The sequence below is a fragment of the Pholcus phalangioides genome, unplaced genomic scaffold (assembly GCF_987345545.1).
Source record: "Pholcus phalangioides strain wild (caught in Gottingen) unplaced genomic scaffold, Ppha-v1.0 ptg000010l_1, whole genome shotgun sequence".
Classification (NCBI taxonomy): Eukaryota; Metazoa; Arthropoda; class Arachnida; order Araneae; family Pholcidae; genus Pholcus; species Pholcus phalangioides.
Genome location: NW_028301603.1, coordinates 5,276,258 through 5,294,423, shown reverse-complemented (window position 1 = coordinate 5,294,423; position 18,166 = coordinate 5,276,258). Strand labels below are relative to the sequence as shown.

Here is an 18,166-nt window from a genome sequence, read left to right as displayed (position 1 = left end):
ACATGCACAAACTTGTTTCTTCCCTGTACATACACACAGGGTATTGCAGGTTGTCGCCAGAAAACCTGCAAGGGCTAAGCGATTACGGAAACATTCAATTCTGGTCCGGTCTACACTGTAACGGTGAGTGTGTGCTTTTATAGGTGATTTTCATAGTACTTTTTTTTTTTTTTTTAACAGAGCACCACTCAGGTCTATCGCCATACATAGGCAATTTTCTACCTAGTGAGTTGTGCCGGAAGTGTAATTGTGTGTACCTAACAGTCTGAGTGCGTATGTAGTGTTGTGTATGATTTTTCAGTGCTGCCATCTATATCTCAAAAGTGAAGTGAGTGATGTGTCGTGACTGAATATTTGTACTGTTTGTAGGTCTGTTGCTCTCTGTGGTGAGACTTTTTAACGGGGAGATCGGCTCGCATTTGCGCCTCGAAGTTGGGAACCAGAGAAAACCAACTTCAGCCGACCACCACTGTGGATTTTTTTCCATAATACTATATCCGTCGAGAATCCTCTTCTAAATCCGTGTTATTTACCATTAATCAATTTAATTTTTTCTCTATGTACCAATTCATCATTTGTCTTAGCAATTTCTTGAGAATGCTATAATAGAGATTACAAATGATTGCATGTATGTATTGCCCCGTTTATTACAGACAAACGGATCAAATACGATGAATTATTTTATTAAGCCGGGTTTTTCTAGGAGCAGGTTTCCTGTGCCGCGCGCAACGTGATTCGCCCAGGGAGACACGCCGTCCACCCACCAATAAGAAAAGCAGTACGACTGTTTTCCTACAGAGCGTAATACGGCTCACGACGGTGCTTTACGTCGGGCGTGATTGGCCGACTGCTTCTGGATGAGTCAAATGCGTCACGCGCCGCGCCTTTTGCCGGTGTTCTCTTCACTCTCTTGTGTGTTTTCTTTCCCTTCCCTTGAAACCTGAGCATGCAGACGATGCGGAGTAGCTGATGCCAAGGCCATATACTTTGTATAGCCACCCTGATCTGATGCGCCACTCTAGGAAAACACAAACGCGTAGCATGATTATGTAGCACGTTTCTGCCGGCGCGAAATGGTCTAATTCGGTTCACGCGGCGCAAGAAACCTATTCCTAGGAAAACCCGGCTTAAGCAAAATACAAGGACGGAAGGAACAGCGCGACCGAACACAACGAATACGCAGATCAAACTGCTCAAAAAAACAAAATAATCAAAAATAATAAACATAAGTCACCATAGCAACCAATAGTTTAAAAGAAACGAGATGGAAAAGACAGACCTTTGTAAAGGCTTGTAGCCCTCATACGTTGTTGCATATAATCATGCAATTAAGAAACCGCTTTCAGAACACCTTTCCGTTCATATTTCAAGATGTATAACCAGATTATAAAGTTTTATGTCATGTGAGCCCGTACTGCATTTTTGTTCGAGATTCGGTCTTGCGTACGATGTAGTAATCTTTTCAAACTTCATCACCTCATATGACGTTTTGATCTTGTATTCCATCAGATTGCATCATAATTTGAAGACAAAATTCCTTGACTGATTAGCTTTGAACACGAATTCAACTGTCCAGCTTTGCAAACACGATAGGATTGATCAACTTTGATGGTAGTTCCGGCTGTTCAGCTTTGGACACAATATTTGACCGTTTAGCTTCAGAAAAAAAGATTTGATGAATGGTCGTTGAAAAGAAAAACGATTAGACCGTCCATCTTTGAAAGCGGTACCCAATAGCGAAAGACTGGAGTGGGGTTCGATGTAGAAGAAAGGACATATTGAACACCAAGATAATAATTTATCGGGCAGTGCCACCTGTCGGGGAATTGTTATACCCTTTAAAAAAGTAATTTATTAAAAGCTGAGGGCGAAATAGTTTTATTAAAAAGGGAGAAATTTCATTTCACTACTTTTTTTAACAAAAGTATTTGAATAGCAAAAAACAATATGGAAGCTATAAAAATGTTGCAAAAAAAACCATTTTGAAAGCCCCACATTCCCAAGAAGTTTTCCTTCCTCCATAACGGGCAAAATAATGATTTTAATAATTATGAGATTATAACTGGTTCACATTTTTTTAGTGGCTATTATTTTCCCTTTTCGTTTGCGATAGGATAAAAAAAAATAAGAGGCATTATGTGCTGCCATTTTAATGCATCAAAATGCCAGGGCGAGAAAGAATTTTTATGGCCCATATAATCTGAAAATTTCAGATTTAGAAACAAGATGTTGTTTTGCTTTGAAACAAGATTTCTGTTTGTCTTTCAGAACAAAGTTTAACCTCACAGATTGGGGAACAATAACAGCTTTTGAAATTAGATCTGACTGTGCAATTTCGAAATCAGATTCTGATTAATCAGCAGCGGAATCAATATCTGATTCATCAGCATGGGAAACAAGATTTTATTGTATATGTTCATCAATTTGATTTATCCTTTCATCTTCGGAATTAACATTTCATTTTACAGCATTCGAAACATCTACTGTTATTCATCTAATGTTATTCTCCCCAAAAACAAGATCTAATGTTATTCATGTCTGAAAACAAGATCTAATGTTATTCATGTCTGAAAACAAGATCTAATGTTATTCCTCTCCGAAAACAAGATCTAATGTTATTCATGTCTGAAAACAAGATCTAATGTTATTCATGTCTGAAAACAAGATCTAATGTTATTCATCTCCGAAAACAACAGCTAATGTTATTCTCTCCGAAAACAAGATCTAATGTTATTCATGTCTGAAAACAAGATCTAATGTTATTCATCTCCGAAAACAACAGCTAATGTTATTCTCTCCGAAAACAAGATCTAATGTTATTCATGTCTGAAAACAAGATCTAATGTTATTCATGTCTGAAAACAAGATCTGATGTTATTCATCTCCGAAAACAACAGCTAATGTTATTCTCTCCGAAAACAAGATCTAATGTTATTCATGTCTGAAAACAAGATCTAATGTTATTCATGTCTGAAAACAAGATCTAATGTTATTCATGTCTGAAAACAAGATCTAATGTTATTCCTCTCCGAAAACAACAGCTAATGTTATTCTCTCCGAAAACAAGATCTAATGTTATTCATGTCTGAAAACAAGATCTAATGTTATTCCTCTCCGAAAACAAGATCTAATGTTATTCATCTCCGGGAAAAAAGATCTGACTGTCCATCTCCGGAAACAGGATTTGACTACCGAGTTCTCTCAATGATATTATGGAACATCTTCGTCCGACGCGTACTACTCAGATTTGCATGTCCGTTTTCAGAATTCTTTCTTGCTTCATCTTCTCATTCTTGTTCTTAATATATTTCTTAGCTGTTTTTAAAGCATTCCTTCTATGTCTTCTCTTTCTCTTGGAGTTACAAATACTGATTTGAAATTTTAGATCATTATATTCATCTTTAAATACGTATATCATACATCAGACGGTGGATTTATCAAAAAAAAATCTTGTTGAGTCGAATATACAAGTTGTGTTTGTTTTCTTTTCAAACCGTGCACTGATTTTTCTTGAAAATGATCTGGGTATAAACTGTCAAAGAACTTCATTATGATGTAACTTTCTTCTAGATTCCCGTACTTGTCTTAATGCCACATAAAAATACACAAAATCTCATACACTATTAAATTATATACAACTCAAATTTATATTCCGTATTTTCAGAATTCGTATACCTCTGATTTTCAGAACTCCAGAATGAGTAAGAATATTAGAACGTAAATGTCACTACACGGAGGAATGATCGGCTGATTTTCCAATAGTGGTTAAAAAATAAAATGTTTACTTTACACTGGCTTCAATAAACCAAGAATTTATAATACCCAGCTTCACATTATTGATAGTCATTGTATTGTGCACATGCGCACAATCATGGGAAGGCATCTGCAAAATCGTTGTTATCAAGGGACCGTAGAGGCAATAGTATGAAGGCTCTAAACACCATCTATGTCCTTGATAACAAAAAGCTCTTTTCTACGGAGGGATAAACAGCAGTCGTAGTAGTTTTAGCAGAGTAAGATGATGATGGGCATGGCTAATGGCCACGTATAGATAAGAAGGAAGAATAGGAAATATGGGAAATCCACAGAAAAAGATGGAGTCACGCTTTATATACGTAGATGGGGATTTCGAGGAGCCATTTTTTGGCGCATTATCCCTGCCATTATCATCTCCTATCGCATTGTTTTCCTCTTTCTTATTCATCTGTGCTTTTTTCCGGAAAGGATGCAGCTGCTGCCCTGCAGTTTTTTCTTTTTATGCTTTCGGTATGGTGTGTTAAGGGATACTTTTAAAATCGATGCATTGAATCGATTAAGATGCATTTCATAAGTATCGATGTCAATCGAATTTTGCATCTTATAAAGATTTACGGAAGCTTCGCTGCGAAATTTCAGTGACAAAAATGCACCGCCACGCATTTCATAGATTGAAAAATTCACCGACAACAGTTCGTTACCAGTGAGTGAGTGAATGAGTGATTCAACAAGTGAGCGATTGTGTGTGAACAAGTTAAGGTCTTCATTGTGTGAGCGAGTGAGTAGCCGAATGAGTGCTTGAATGAGCAGGCAAATAAGCCGTATGAATGACCGAGTAAGTAGCCGTATCAGTGACTCACTCACTCACGCACCTGCTCACTCACTTGCTCACCAGCTCGCTCACTTGCTTATTCATCCACTCACCGGCCGATTCGGTGAATTGCGCGGTGATAAATTGTTGCCGGTGAACTACCTGGCGATGAATTTTTCGGACACTTCCTATGATACATTCAAAAATGTAACCACCATTTCCGATTTTAATAGAGAAAGACTAAAGTCTGGGTTCCAGATTATAGCTCCTCTGCCCCATGGCCATTACAGTAAATCCTTTCCGTTGGATTCACGTCTAGAATATACATTGTATCCATCAGTTTCAGGCTCTTTAAGACTCGTGGATTTACAGCAACAATACAAGAAATGGATTCTATCGGGACATTTACGAGTGAATTATGCTAATGGGGTGGGTTCTCAAACAGGAACTCATGGATTTGTGTCTCTTTCTCGTGCTCAAATTCTCGGCCATTTATCATGACCAGGGGATACAAAATAAGTCCAATAAGAAGATGAATAGCGTCGTCATAATACGATTTTCATTAATCGGTTGAAAAGCCCATTCCCACCCCCCCACCCCATTCTCAAGAACCCTCAAGAGACCACCCAACGTTTCCCCCGTTCTTGAACGAAACAATGGTGAAACGGTCGTATCCGTGTGCTATTGTGTTTCCGGGAACTCTGAAGGATTATGTTCTTCCTTCCCTGTTGTCAACCAGACAAGAAATTACCCTCATTAATTGTTTTCGAGGACCGATCTGGCTTTAGGGGGGTACTCATTGATCGGGGGCTCGGGAGATAAGGCTCTCGGTCTTAATGTGAAGACGTGCGAGCCCGAAGAAACATTAAATACTCAGAGCTCTAACACAATGTGCTTTGCTTAACTGTACTTGGAAACCGATTTTCACAGAAAATCATGAAATTGTAATCTTGTATTGAGTCCATAATTGATCTCAAGTTTAGAAATGATAGCCTATACAGACAAATCGTTCCGGAAGCCAATGAGTAAATTAAGCCAATGAGTAATTTAAATGTTTCCATTGTTGTTTCAGTGTCGTAAGCAACAGAAAATAACAGACGCTGGCAGCTCAATTCCATTTTAGCAGTTAGCAGAAGTGTTTCCAACAGCTTAGAGTAGGGTTTGCAGTTCCCGAAATAAGGGCATCAAAAAGTTAGATCTCTCAGTGATGTGCTGTCTAATTTTAATAAATGATAATTAGACAACACTGAGAGATACTTTGAATGTTGTGGGTTTTTACTGTTGGCTGATCGAAAAATTTTTTTTGAAGGGAAGACTGCTGCTGATTGATGAAATCCGTGCTTTAGAGCAAGCACGAGTCCACATGGGGTGCGATCGCTCCTCCCAAGAATGATATGGGGGGAGGGTTTCTGTCCCGAAAAGTATGGGATAATCCGTTGCACCTACACAATAAGTCCTTGTCCAACACATCACAATGGATCCACCTGCCTCCGTTCCATTCGCAACTGAGGATATCTGTCTTGTCTTGTTTCGGAGCTGCCTCCACTATATTCGGGGCCAAAGATATCCTGCCTTGGCTTCATTCACTGCCGAAGATGCCTGCCTCCACTCCATTTGCAGCGGAAGATGCCTGCCTCCACTCCATTTGCAGCGGAAGGTGCCTGGTTTTACTCCATTCGCAGCTCAAAAATATCTGCCTAGGCTACATTCACGGTCGAGTATGTCTGCTTTCTCTCCTTTCGGAACTGCCTCCACTATATTTGCAGTCGAAGATATCCGCTTCCGATATATTTTTGAGCTCCGAAATATATCTAGAAATATCTAAGATCTAAATTTAAGATATAATTTTTATAAATAAACTACTTTCGTTATCTCATCTGAAAAAAAAAAATGTACATATTTTCAAATTTAATATAAAAATATCACAAATATTCCCGAAAATTAAATTTCCAAGATTTCTAAAGTATCGAAAAATAATAATAATTTTGATAAATTTCTTCCGTTTTGCGAAATAGTTAATAAATTACTTCAAAAAAAAATCGAAATAATAAATGAATGATATTATGAAAGAAACAGAATCTTGTTAAAGCCAAATGAAAAAAATGAATCGGTAAAAATATGTTTTCTAATTTTCTAAGTAATTATAAATACAATTGGGAGGATCATGTTGACATCAATATGCAATACCAAATGTTTGCATTTTTGTATTGAACCTCTATTAAAAATAATTTCGAACATCGCACTAGGAGAAAACATGAATATAATAAAAATAGGATGAGAATCGAATTGCTATGAGTGGTTCGTAGAAAAGAAAAACTATATAAAAAATGCGGAAATATCCTCTGCTCTTGACAGAATATACAGAAACGGCTTACACACAAGTAAGCTCAACCAACATCTTCTATAGCAGAAAGCCTCCGCGCGAACGTTTGACGTCACTGAAGTCGTCCATTAGATATAGCAGGCCGACGAATGCGAAGCATTTACCTTTTTTTTTTGCAGTATATCCAATGACTACAGGTGATATGGTCGAGTTCAGTGACGTCACGAGCTTCGCGCCGTGACTTTCTGCTATAGAATTTGATGGGTCAATACACAGCTAATGAGCTTAAAACGGGTATTAAATTAGTTAGAAGTGAATAATACTAGCAATAATTTATGCGACAAGAACAACAAGGAATGGGTGTTTATTGACAGTATTGTTGAAAACTAAAATGAAACTATTGTTTTACCAGATTCTGATGATACTCCAGAACCTGCAAAATCAATTCAAACACCCACTTTGATCATATAAACCGCAATACGTCTTTATTTGATAACAATGACGATTTTAAAAAGATATCTTTCCTCAACCGTAAATTACTTTGCCTTTTTTGATGTAGTTCCGATTATTTTTTGTATACACTTGTGTCCCGTTTTTTCAACAGTAGTTAATTTGAAATAATTGCTAAAATCGTAATACACAGTGTTTTCAAAAAAGAATAAATGACATTATGGATAATTACGGCAAAAATTATAAATACTCATCTCTCACGTATTTGTCAGGTTTATAATTTTTTTCTTAATATTTTAGAAATTTTAATCACGATCATCACTGATTGTGCCTACATTTGGCAACGTTTTTTGATGACAACTGGAGATGTTCGGTATTTTATGGATCATTACTTATCATTCCAGTTCACCGTATTTTTCCTCAATCAAATACGGTCATCCGATGATCTGTTGAATATTTTTTTTCCCGTTAAACATTGTACATTTTTGTTAACTGTGATTTGTAGCAGCCCTTTATTTCCACACCTTTCAGCAATTTTAGCAGTAATTAGCGAATTGCATTCAAAAAGACAAATTGCAATTTTCGGCCAAATTTAGTGATATCCAGTATTCAAGATCGCAATTTCCTGCATTCTCCTCGATGATGTGTGGTGGACCTGAAATATGAAGGTATCATTTTATTTGAACCCAATATGGATATTACTAATATCAATTACAAGGGATGATAAATTAATTTTATCAAGTTTGCCTGTGGACCATCTATGCCATTGCCGCGGACCATAGGTTGAGAAACGCTGCATTGTAGCTTCGCCACTTTAATCTATATATATAAAATTGATTTTATATAAATACAAATCTACAATTTTAAATCGATCGCCGCCAAATTCTGCACATATACCGAACAGGGCCCGGATTGAACTACTTTAAAAGTTCGTCAGAGCAGGGTAAATGCCCGAAATTGGCGAGAAAACTGTCGGGCAACAATGGTTTCTGGACCTCAACAATCACTTTCGAAATGTTTACTTTGGTTACAGTGGTTCCCCAGCAATGCGTTTCCGAAGTGAATATGCCTTTACAATGGTTTGTCACTTCTTTAATGCTGCAAAGTATTATGTATAACAGTTTCCAACTTGAAGTAAGACCTGAACTCAAATAACTTGAAGTTCGGGGGGGGGGGGGGGGAATGAAAATACCTAGTGCCTAAAAGGAAAACAAAATATACAGGGTGTTTCTAAAAGAATCACCCGATTTGAAATGGGTATATTACGAAAAATATTGAACATAGACACTTAAGATTAATTTTATATTGCATGGCTAATTATGAAGTTTTTTTCTACAAACTAAATTAAAGATCCTCAATATGTCCACCTTGGGATGCACGGCATATGTCTATATGGTTGTCAAATTTGCCCCAAACTTTTGCGAGCATATTCGCTCACACGGCTGCTGTTATGCGTATCTTCAGTTTGGCTAATGTAGCTGGAAGAGGAGGCACAAAAATGTAGTTTTTTATAAACTCTCCACGAGAACAAATTCCTCACTGTGAGGTCCGGTGATCTTCGAGGCCAGTGATGTTTGACTGAATCATCAGGTCACGTACGGCCGATCCATCGTTTAGGAATGGAATTTTTGTTCAAAAATTCTCGAACGTGCAAGCTCCAGTGTGGTGGTGCTCGTCTTGCTGGAAAATGAAGTAATACGAATCGGTTTCCAACTTTGGGAGAAGACAATCTTAACCAACACTGAAGTGGCGGCCGAAGGAAGAGCATTAGCGCTACCGGTCGGAAACTGCGTGAAACTCGAGAATTCCTTCCTTATACCTATACATTATTCGATTAAAACGGATTAAAAGGTGAATAGTTAAGATTTTTTTTAAAATCAGATCATTCTTTATGAATCACCCCGTATATTCACTTCTACGTTTCTTTAAATCCAGATTTGTTTCTTTCATGAGTGGCGCAGGAAGTCGCCATATTGGTTAACTTAGGCACGGTTTGTATGTCCCTCAAAGAAAGAAGGGAGATACCACGTGATCCAAAAAGCCTCATTGAAGATAAACCAGGCAGCGCCGGGTATTATAGTGTGTATATATATATATATATATATATATATATATATATATATAGTGTGTATATATATATATATATATATATATAAACGATTTTCTGTCTGTCTATCTGTGTGTGTATGTTCTCTATACAAATCTACAGTTCGATGTATCGTTGCTAAATTTTGCATGTATAGCAAACGGGGCCCAACTTGAACGACAAGCTGCTTTAAAAGTTTGTCAGATCTGGGCCAATGCCCAAAATGGGCAAAAAATGTCTGGCAAGAATGGTTTCCGTGCCTCAACAATCACTTTCGGAATGTTTACTTTGGTTACCGTGGTTCCCTACCTATGCGTTTCAGACATGCATATGCCTTTACAATGGTTTGTAACTTCTTTAATGCGGCCAGTATTATGTATAATAGTTTATTCCTTTATAATGGTTTGTCACTTTTTCAATCCTCTCAGTAATTGAAGCTAGTTATAGCTAGTCATGCACATTTTTTAATTCAAAAAATTTGTCCTTGTTTGCGTGATCCATGTATGTGTGTTTCATTCGTTTCCCCACATGTATATATAGCTTTTTAATTAATAGTTTATTTATTTTAAATTTTTCGTCATACATTGATATTTCTATTTGTTGTGTGTGTATATATTTTTCTTTGTTTATTCTTATGATTACAGTCTTCATTTGACACATTCATAGTTTTGTCTCTCTTATGTTGTATTGTACATATATTTTTTTAATGTTTCTTGTTCATGTTTTTTATTATATATTTACATCATTTTCAATATATTACATTAATTTTCAATCATCCGTACAGGCATCTTAGCCTCTGGATAAATATGTTTCACAAAAATTAATTTCAAACCTTCATGTACGTGTGAAAACGGATGAATGTGATTTTATTTGATTATATTCGATGCTTCAAACTACAGAAAGAAATGCGTAATTTATGAAAGGAAAAATCTCTAGTTGGTATGAACATATTACTCCTCCTCCCTGACGTTTCCCCGGCAATATTTTCCGCCGTCCTGATCCGGTTATTGCCGGAAAACGGCTAATTTTTAATATCCTGGAACATGATATATACTCGCTAGCAGGTGGCTGGAGACCGCGAAAAAAATAATAATAAGTAAGAAAAACAAATTTGTTATTTTTTATTATTTTAGCTTTTTTTCTAAAAATTCCCCCAGTTTCCCATTTAATAGGATTTTCCTTTTTAATAATAACTTTTTTTTCCCCCTTTTTCTTTCATTTTATTATAATAATTTTCTTTTTCCCCTCTTCTCGGAAAAACAATTAAGTACTGGATAAGCGAAGAAAGTAAAATAACTTTGACATGGTTATTATATAAAAAAGAAAAATCGAGAAGAAAATTTATCTTTTGTATTCGAACAGCTGTTCTTTTTTCAGAATTTATTTTTTTTTTTCATTTCTACACACAAAAGTAAAATTGATTTTTTTTTCTTCTTTTCTGGTAATTTCTATTTTTTAGTATTATAAAAATTATGTTACTCTGAGAGTTTCTTAATTTTTTTTCATTATTTACTCAGTAATTTGTATCTTGTTGTCTTCTTTTTTTTTTACCCCTGTTTGGTTACGAAAATACTACGGCAATTAAATTTTTTGAAATAGAATTTCCATCAAATTCTTGAGAAATTAGTTTTTTTTTCTAACGGATTTCGAATAAAAATTAAAATGAATACTTTTTCTTCAATTTTTAGTTGCGTCAAGTTCAAAGTAGAGAGGAGGCGAAAAGTCACGTGAAAAATCATACGAAATCACGTGACTATATTCATTGGTAAATGCTGCAAACTTTTGTTGCCGTTCGAGCGAAATGTCATACGTCACAATTTTCAATTTTTTTTTATGCTACTAAAAAGTTCTTTTTTTGAATGTGCTTTCATGTTCTGAAAATCGTGACCTATTGGTCAAAAACATATGACGTCTTCACAGAACTCGCGGAACACATGTGATGGGTAGCGTAAATGATCTGGAAATGTGTCCTACTTGAATGATTTGATGATCGTTCTTGAGCCACTTGTGTGGTTTTGTTATTTGTCCTGGGCCACAGAAGATAACTCAGAGGGCCATTGGTTAGCATGTGTGGTTCAAGGCATACTAGGCTCGCTTATATGCTATTGACGACTGTCATCGCGTCTTTGAAGCTTTTAGTGGCATAACAGGAAAAGAAGAGAATTTTTTGACATATGACACAGCGTTCGAAATCATTGGTGGTCCGCTGGTCCGAGATCACTGATTATCGGACCACCGAGAAAAAAAAAATTGCGGTGTTCCACGGGACCAGTAGCGAAAACTTTTCTGGCCCCTCCCCGCGGGAAAGTTTATTATTATTATTCCGAAGAGATATTTAATTTAGCGGACCAGTCATGATGCAGACACCCGAGTGGCGTGGTTGTTAGATGCTCGTTTACCACCGTGAAGGTTGCTGTCACGGTCCCGGGTTCGAACACGAGGGAGGATATAGATAAGATATTTTCCCTAACGAACTGAAGATCACCACCAATAGACATCGAATTCATTTCCAACCCATCTCATTAATGGCAGTAAATTGCAATATAGCGATATGGCCAGAGTTGGTGTTTGGTGAAGTAGTAGTAGTCATGATGCCTGTGGACCAGCAGGTTCTCGAATTCGCTGCTGTGTGTAGGAAGAAAGTAAATTTTTACACTAAAAATGAAAGATTGAACCATCACAAAAGATGGAAATTAAATTATTAGTATTGTTGAGGAATTTTCTCTACACAAAAATGAAGGAAGAAATCGGAACAGAGGAAAAGAATTAAGAAGAAAAGAAAATAGAGCAGATTTTGTACAAGTAACACCTGTGCTGAAACAAGTCTACAAGGCTATATAAGACGCATGAAAAAAAAAAAGGAAAATGCCCAGGTTAAGATGGAATTTCAATATAAATTGTTAAGGAAGCAGGAGAAGAATTTGTCAGTATGCTAGCTATTTTGTTTGCTAATTGTCTCACAAAGTCGGATGTGTCTGAAGATTGGAACAACGCAATGATGGTTCTTCATTGCAAAAAGGTCGAAAAAGAGTATATCAAGAATTATCGACCAATTACAAATACAAATACAACGCCACAACAGGCAAATTGCCAGTCTCTTATCAGTAATCTATAGAAATTTCACCATCGTGCTGACATAGGCTTGAATTCACATTACACAAAGCTCAACCTAAATAACAAGCAGGCTTTCGAAGTGGAACTCATAGAGAGACACAAATAATACGAATTACCATTGTGTACGACCTTCACTGATTTTGAGAAAGCGTTTGACTCTGTCTTCACATTGCTGTTGTTAAGGCACTAGAAGTAATTGGATAGAAAAGACACGTCAATATCATTAAGAAAATATATGACAAAGCAACTGCAACCATTCGTTTGGATAAAGGAAAAGCAAAGATTAAACTGGGAAAAAGTGTCCGACAGGGCGATAATATCTCACCCAAAACTCTTTACCGCTGTTTCAGAATAAGTATTCAAAAAACTGGATTAGAATAAAAAAGGAATTAAAATAAATGGAGAATTTCTCAATCATTTGCGTTTTGCCGACGACATTGTTATTATCTGCAGTAATCCAGGAGAACTAGAAGAAATGATACAAGAACTGGCGAAGGCGAAACTATTCAGGTCGGTTTGAAAATGAATCTGCAAAAGACTAAAGTTACGTTCAACTCTTTTGCTCTGAAGAAGAAGATCCTGATCAACAACACAGAAAAAAAGAAGTAGAAAGCTATGTATACCTGGGACAAGATATTACTATGTACAATGGAATCAGTAATGAAATAAACAGAATCATCAGGATTGGATGGAGCAGTTTTGGAAAATAACTGTGTAATTCTGAACAGTCCCGCGCCACTAGGCCTGAAAAAAAAGTTTTCAACCAGTGTGTGCTATGACTACTGACTTATGGAGTTGAAACATGGTCACTCCTAAGCAAGACGATACAAAGGCTACAGACAACACAAAGGAGCATGGAAAGATGTATGCTAGGTATCACAAGGACAGACAGAAAACGAATCACTTGGATAAGGAAGCAAACAAAGTTACATGATATCATGAAAAGAAATAAACCCTTAAAATTGTAAATGGGCTGTTCATATTTGAAAAAGACAGGACAACAGATGGACCACAAGTATTCCAGATTGGTACCCCCGTGGTATTAAACGTCCGAGAAGGCGTCCCCACGCAAGATGGATTGACGAGATCAGGAAAGTGGCAGGAGTCAACTGGATGGCTAAAGCATCAGACAGAGCAAAATGCAAAAATTTAGAGGAGACCTTCATCCAGCAGTGGATTGGAAATGGTTGATGATAATGAATATGGGATCCTATGTGCGATAGCTTAAATTTTATTGTCAAACGCAAGCGAAGTTGCAAATTACAGCCAAAAAAAAAGGTCAAATTAAAATCAAGTCTTATTACAACCAAAAATTGCGAAATGGAGTTGAAGTTGATTACAGTCAAAAAGTTGTCAAATGCAGGTGAAATTGCAGCCAAAAATTGTCAGATGAAAGTGAAGTTGTCAATTACATCCGAAAAAACTACCAAAGAGAAGCAAATGTACCAACTATCACTGAACTAATCGATGCGAAATAGCCAATCGTGTGAAATGCGGTCAAAATGCAATTTACCAAAGAAACGTATACGTTTGAGAAATATGTGACATGAATATATTTGTGACTATAATTAATTGTGATAGTTATAATTATCATAATATAATTTATAAGTTATGAAAATAATCTGAATTTTATGTCTAATTCTTCGTTTTAAAAATTCAACTGAACCTTTTTGAGAATAAGGGAAAAACATTTTACAAAAAAAAATTTGGAAAAGAAAAATTTTCGGGAAGGTCCCGTAAAATACGGGACATATATTCATTTTATATGTTCCACATAATGGCCCGCGATAGTCAGAAATGCAACACATCTGGCCCAAGGACTGGAAAGGACGTGCACCCTTTCTATTGGTTATAGGACATGTTTATCTTATTATCGTGGAGAACAATGTTTTTCAACCTTTTCACAACTGCGCACCAGTGATGATAGTTGAAAAGTTTCTCGGAAACCTGTACAATCGGAAAAATAATTTGTAGACTGGCAAAAAAAAATACACAAATGAGAAAAGCAACTGATGGACGTGCAAAAAGTACATAAATGCAGGTGAAAAATTTGCGGACCAGCCAAAAATACGCAAATACACAAAACAAAACTGTGGTACGGACAAAAATGAGAGAAATTTGCGGCCCAACAAAAAAAACTTTAACTGGGAAAAAATATTTTGGACCGATAAAGTACATAACACGTGATTTTTTTTTTCACAGAAAGTCGTAAAATTGTTTTCAAATAATTATAAATATTTTGCCGAAATAAAATTGCATGGGACCGATAGCTTAATGTACATAATTTTTATAATGTAAATATTCATAAAATTCATAATATTTATTAATAATATTTGCCGCCTGGTAGTCCAGTGGTTAGGGAACTAGCTTCTGACTGCGCTGGTCTGGGTTCGAATCCCGGTTCTCGGGCATGGATGTCTACTAACACTAACGAAGTCCCTGGACAGATAGTAAATGGTCTACGGGGCATCTCTACGGTTAAAAAGCGCTACCCATTAGTAACAAATATAAAATATTCTAACAGTAAAAAAAAATGTGTTATTTAAAATATAATTCAGTCTTTCTATGGATATGCTTTTTCAAATTGCTGAATGCTCACTTTATCTGTTGTTTTTGAATCACTTAGTAGATGGCAGTGATAAACGATTATTGTGGTCGGTAAAAGTAGAAATTCGCACCGTTTTAAAAGCATCTAATTTCTATCTATTGAAAGACCATGAAAACTCCCGTTGATTGGTGGCAAAGTAAAATTCATGTGAACATTAGTTGCCTTTTTTAAATTCCTTTTAACTTTGAAAGAAAACCATTATTATGAACTCGAGTAATACCAGTAAAATCAATTAAGTTGAGGAGCTGAGAAAATGTATGCATGCTCTACGTATCGTGTACGTACTATACTCCAATGGATTTTCAAAACTCCTCAGGAGACATCAATTCAAAGCGTGATAGTCATGCTATATTAAATTATATTACTTGCTGCATAAGCTTATTTTGCCCGAGACAATGTCAATAATGTGCTTTATGCATTAAAACAACTGAAACAACTGCCATCTTATTAGCTAATTTCAAGACCTTACTTATAACATACACTTTGTTTATAGCATACACTTCTCGAATCACCAAGGTGGTACCTTATAAGAACTCTCGACTGCATAAATATTCTTATACCACTCAACCTTATGTTGAGCTATTCTCCACTTTTGTAAAACAGCGCATTCCGGAGAAAAAAAAGTTTTTCACTTCCACTGTAAAGGGGCTTACACACGTTCAGTTATACCTGTGCAGGCGAAGCTTCTGGAACATAGGCGGAGATAGACTTGGAAGTCTGGGGGGGGGCACGGTCATTATTGCTGGGGGGGGCAAGATGATGATGATGTCGATTCATCTATACACCATGCATTAGATCTGTCGACTTCACCTCCCCACCGTATCTCCACCCATGGGGTGTAGTTGGATTGGTTATGGCACTGAAAGTTATTAACTCAAAAAAAAGAAAAAAAAAACGGGTAACGTGGTACAAAGATTGGTTTAAAAAAAAGGCAACAATATTCGCACTTTAAATTATTACAGGAATTGAGATTTGCACCAAAAGATTGGCATAATTTTCTCAGAATGGATCAAGGTACCTACTCAAAGCTTCTTTTTTTTCATTTCCTTTCGGAAATTGCTTCGCAAACTGTTTATTTTTTTTAACAACACTGTCTCTGTTCGCTAGAGGATCTATTTCTCTCATTTTCCACACCAATCTCTCATAACTATCATCTTTCTTAATTTTGTTATGGTAATCTTTGGTTTTCACCTGCCACAAGCATTTCTCATTCCTATACATTTCAATGAATTCTTCCAAACATTCGCGCTGCCCGTTTCGAAGATCACTCGTCATTATAAACCTCGAGTCGTGAAAACTAAACTGAACTCTGAACTAAACTCTGGTGGAGTGTTGAAATCGGTGTTTCCCAAAGTAGGACTATTCAGGTTATGAATGGACACAAGGGGGTGATGGGGGGACGAGAGGAAAACATCAGTTTTCGAAAACTCAGACCATTTTACCAAGGAAGCCTTTGTAAATATCGGCCTTGGGCAAAAAAAAGGAAAGAAAACTAATATTGCACACAGAAATTCGTACTTGTTTCATCAGAGCTAAAGTGTTTTTTTCTCCCTTTGAATGTGCGCTGTACATTCCAGATGTATTGTAACTGTAAATTGATCGGTAAAGCCTACTGTCACAGATCTCCACACCATCTGGGGTCCTGCATCCCCGGGGGCTGGTTTTACTCATGAATATTGTCATTATTCGAGCCATTCCCCCCCCCCCAACCCCCACAAAGATGGGAATGGGATCAGGATTCTGGTTTCAGAGCCCGAGACGATTCCAATCATTCTTTTTTCCCACGTTAAAAAAATTCACTATAGTGGCGGCTCGACAAAGAGAATAGCCTCTGTGCCCTGCGACAGGATGTGGGTGGGGAGGGGCAGGGGGGTGACGCCCAAGAACCGCGACGCACACTTTGAGGAAGACTGCTGTAACGGAAGATGTTTGTTGAAGCTACACCATAAGTACAATAATGTATTTTGATGTTACCAAAACCTCTCATAATGACCGATTTTCATGACTTATGTAAAAGGCACTGCTGCCTACTCATGCTTATCAAGAATGATATCCGTATCTACAGTGATTATGACAATACGTATAGGCAATAAAACAGAAATTTTGGTATTACAATCGACGCCCGATATTACGACCCCTTCGTCCCATCGAGAATGGACGTTATATTTGGAGCTAGCTCGTAGCGAGGGGGAGACTTGGGGGGTGTGGTCGGGCCTGATTGGGACGGTCGTTATATAGGTAAAACATAAAAGATTTGGGACTTACCCTACCAGTCTTTGTCGCTATAACGTGAATGATCGCTATAACATGAAGTTCTCATAACGAGCGTCGACTGTATCTTCGAAAACAAGCATCGTTTCTCCTCTGAATATACAGATAGGGGATACATGCTCCTTCAGCATCGTATGATAGCATTTTTTTCTCGCGATAGCGTCGATTTAAAAAAAATAATTTTTTTGACTTGAAAATTTTTATGGTAACTTACGTAGTGTTTTTCCTTGAAAGAAAACCCATTTTCACGCGACCTCTTACGATTAAATCAACTCAATTAGAAATTGACTTATTATTAAGCACAGTATGTATATTAATAGTATTACTCAATGATATAATTATATTATCAATCGTATATCTCTCTCAAAGAATTTTTCGATTATTTTCTTACGTTTAACTAGCGTAATTTCATCCGAATTTTTTTCTTTCAGTGTTTGAGCTGAAAGTTGAAATTCATTGCAATCTGACGAGATGTGTCCAAAAAACAAATCCAATGAGATTCATGAAATGTAAAAGAAAATAATAAATTACAGTGATTTTTGTCCTATTGATGCTTTGCTGGTTTTCGGTCAAGAAAGGAGTGGGAATCCTGCGTTTGAAATTGCAAACAATTGCAAACAATAACTAACTATGTCACGGGGCCCTAAAATCTCCAAGAACCCTGGTTAGAGACCTTCTCTCTAAATAATCAATAAACAATTAATAGTCATAGCACATTATTTGAATATAGAGTTTGTGTGTTTCGGT

At 36.6% G+C, this 18,166-nt stretch overlaps 1 protein-coding gene across 4 annotated transcripts in view; it reads right to left on the bottom strand.

Moving 5' to 3' along the window:
- Positions 1–18,166, bottom strand: part of LOC149080791 (neuronal acetylcholine receptor subunit alpha-7-like) — a 265,283-nt gene that overhangs the window by 50,489 nt on the left and 196,628 nt on the right. The window lies entirely within an intron of this gene.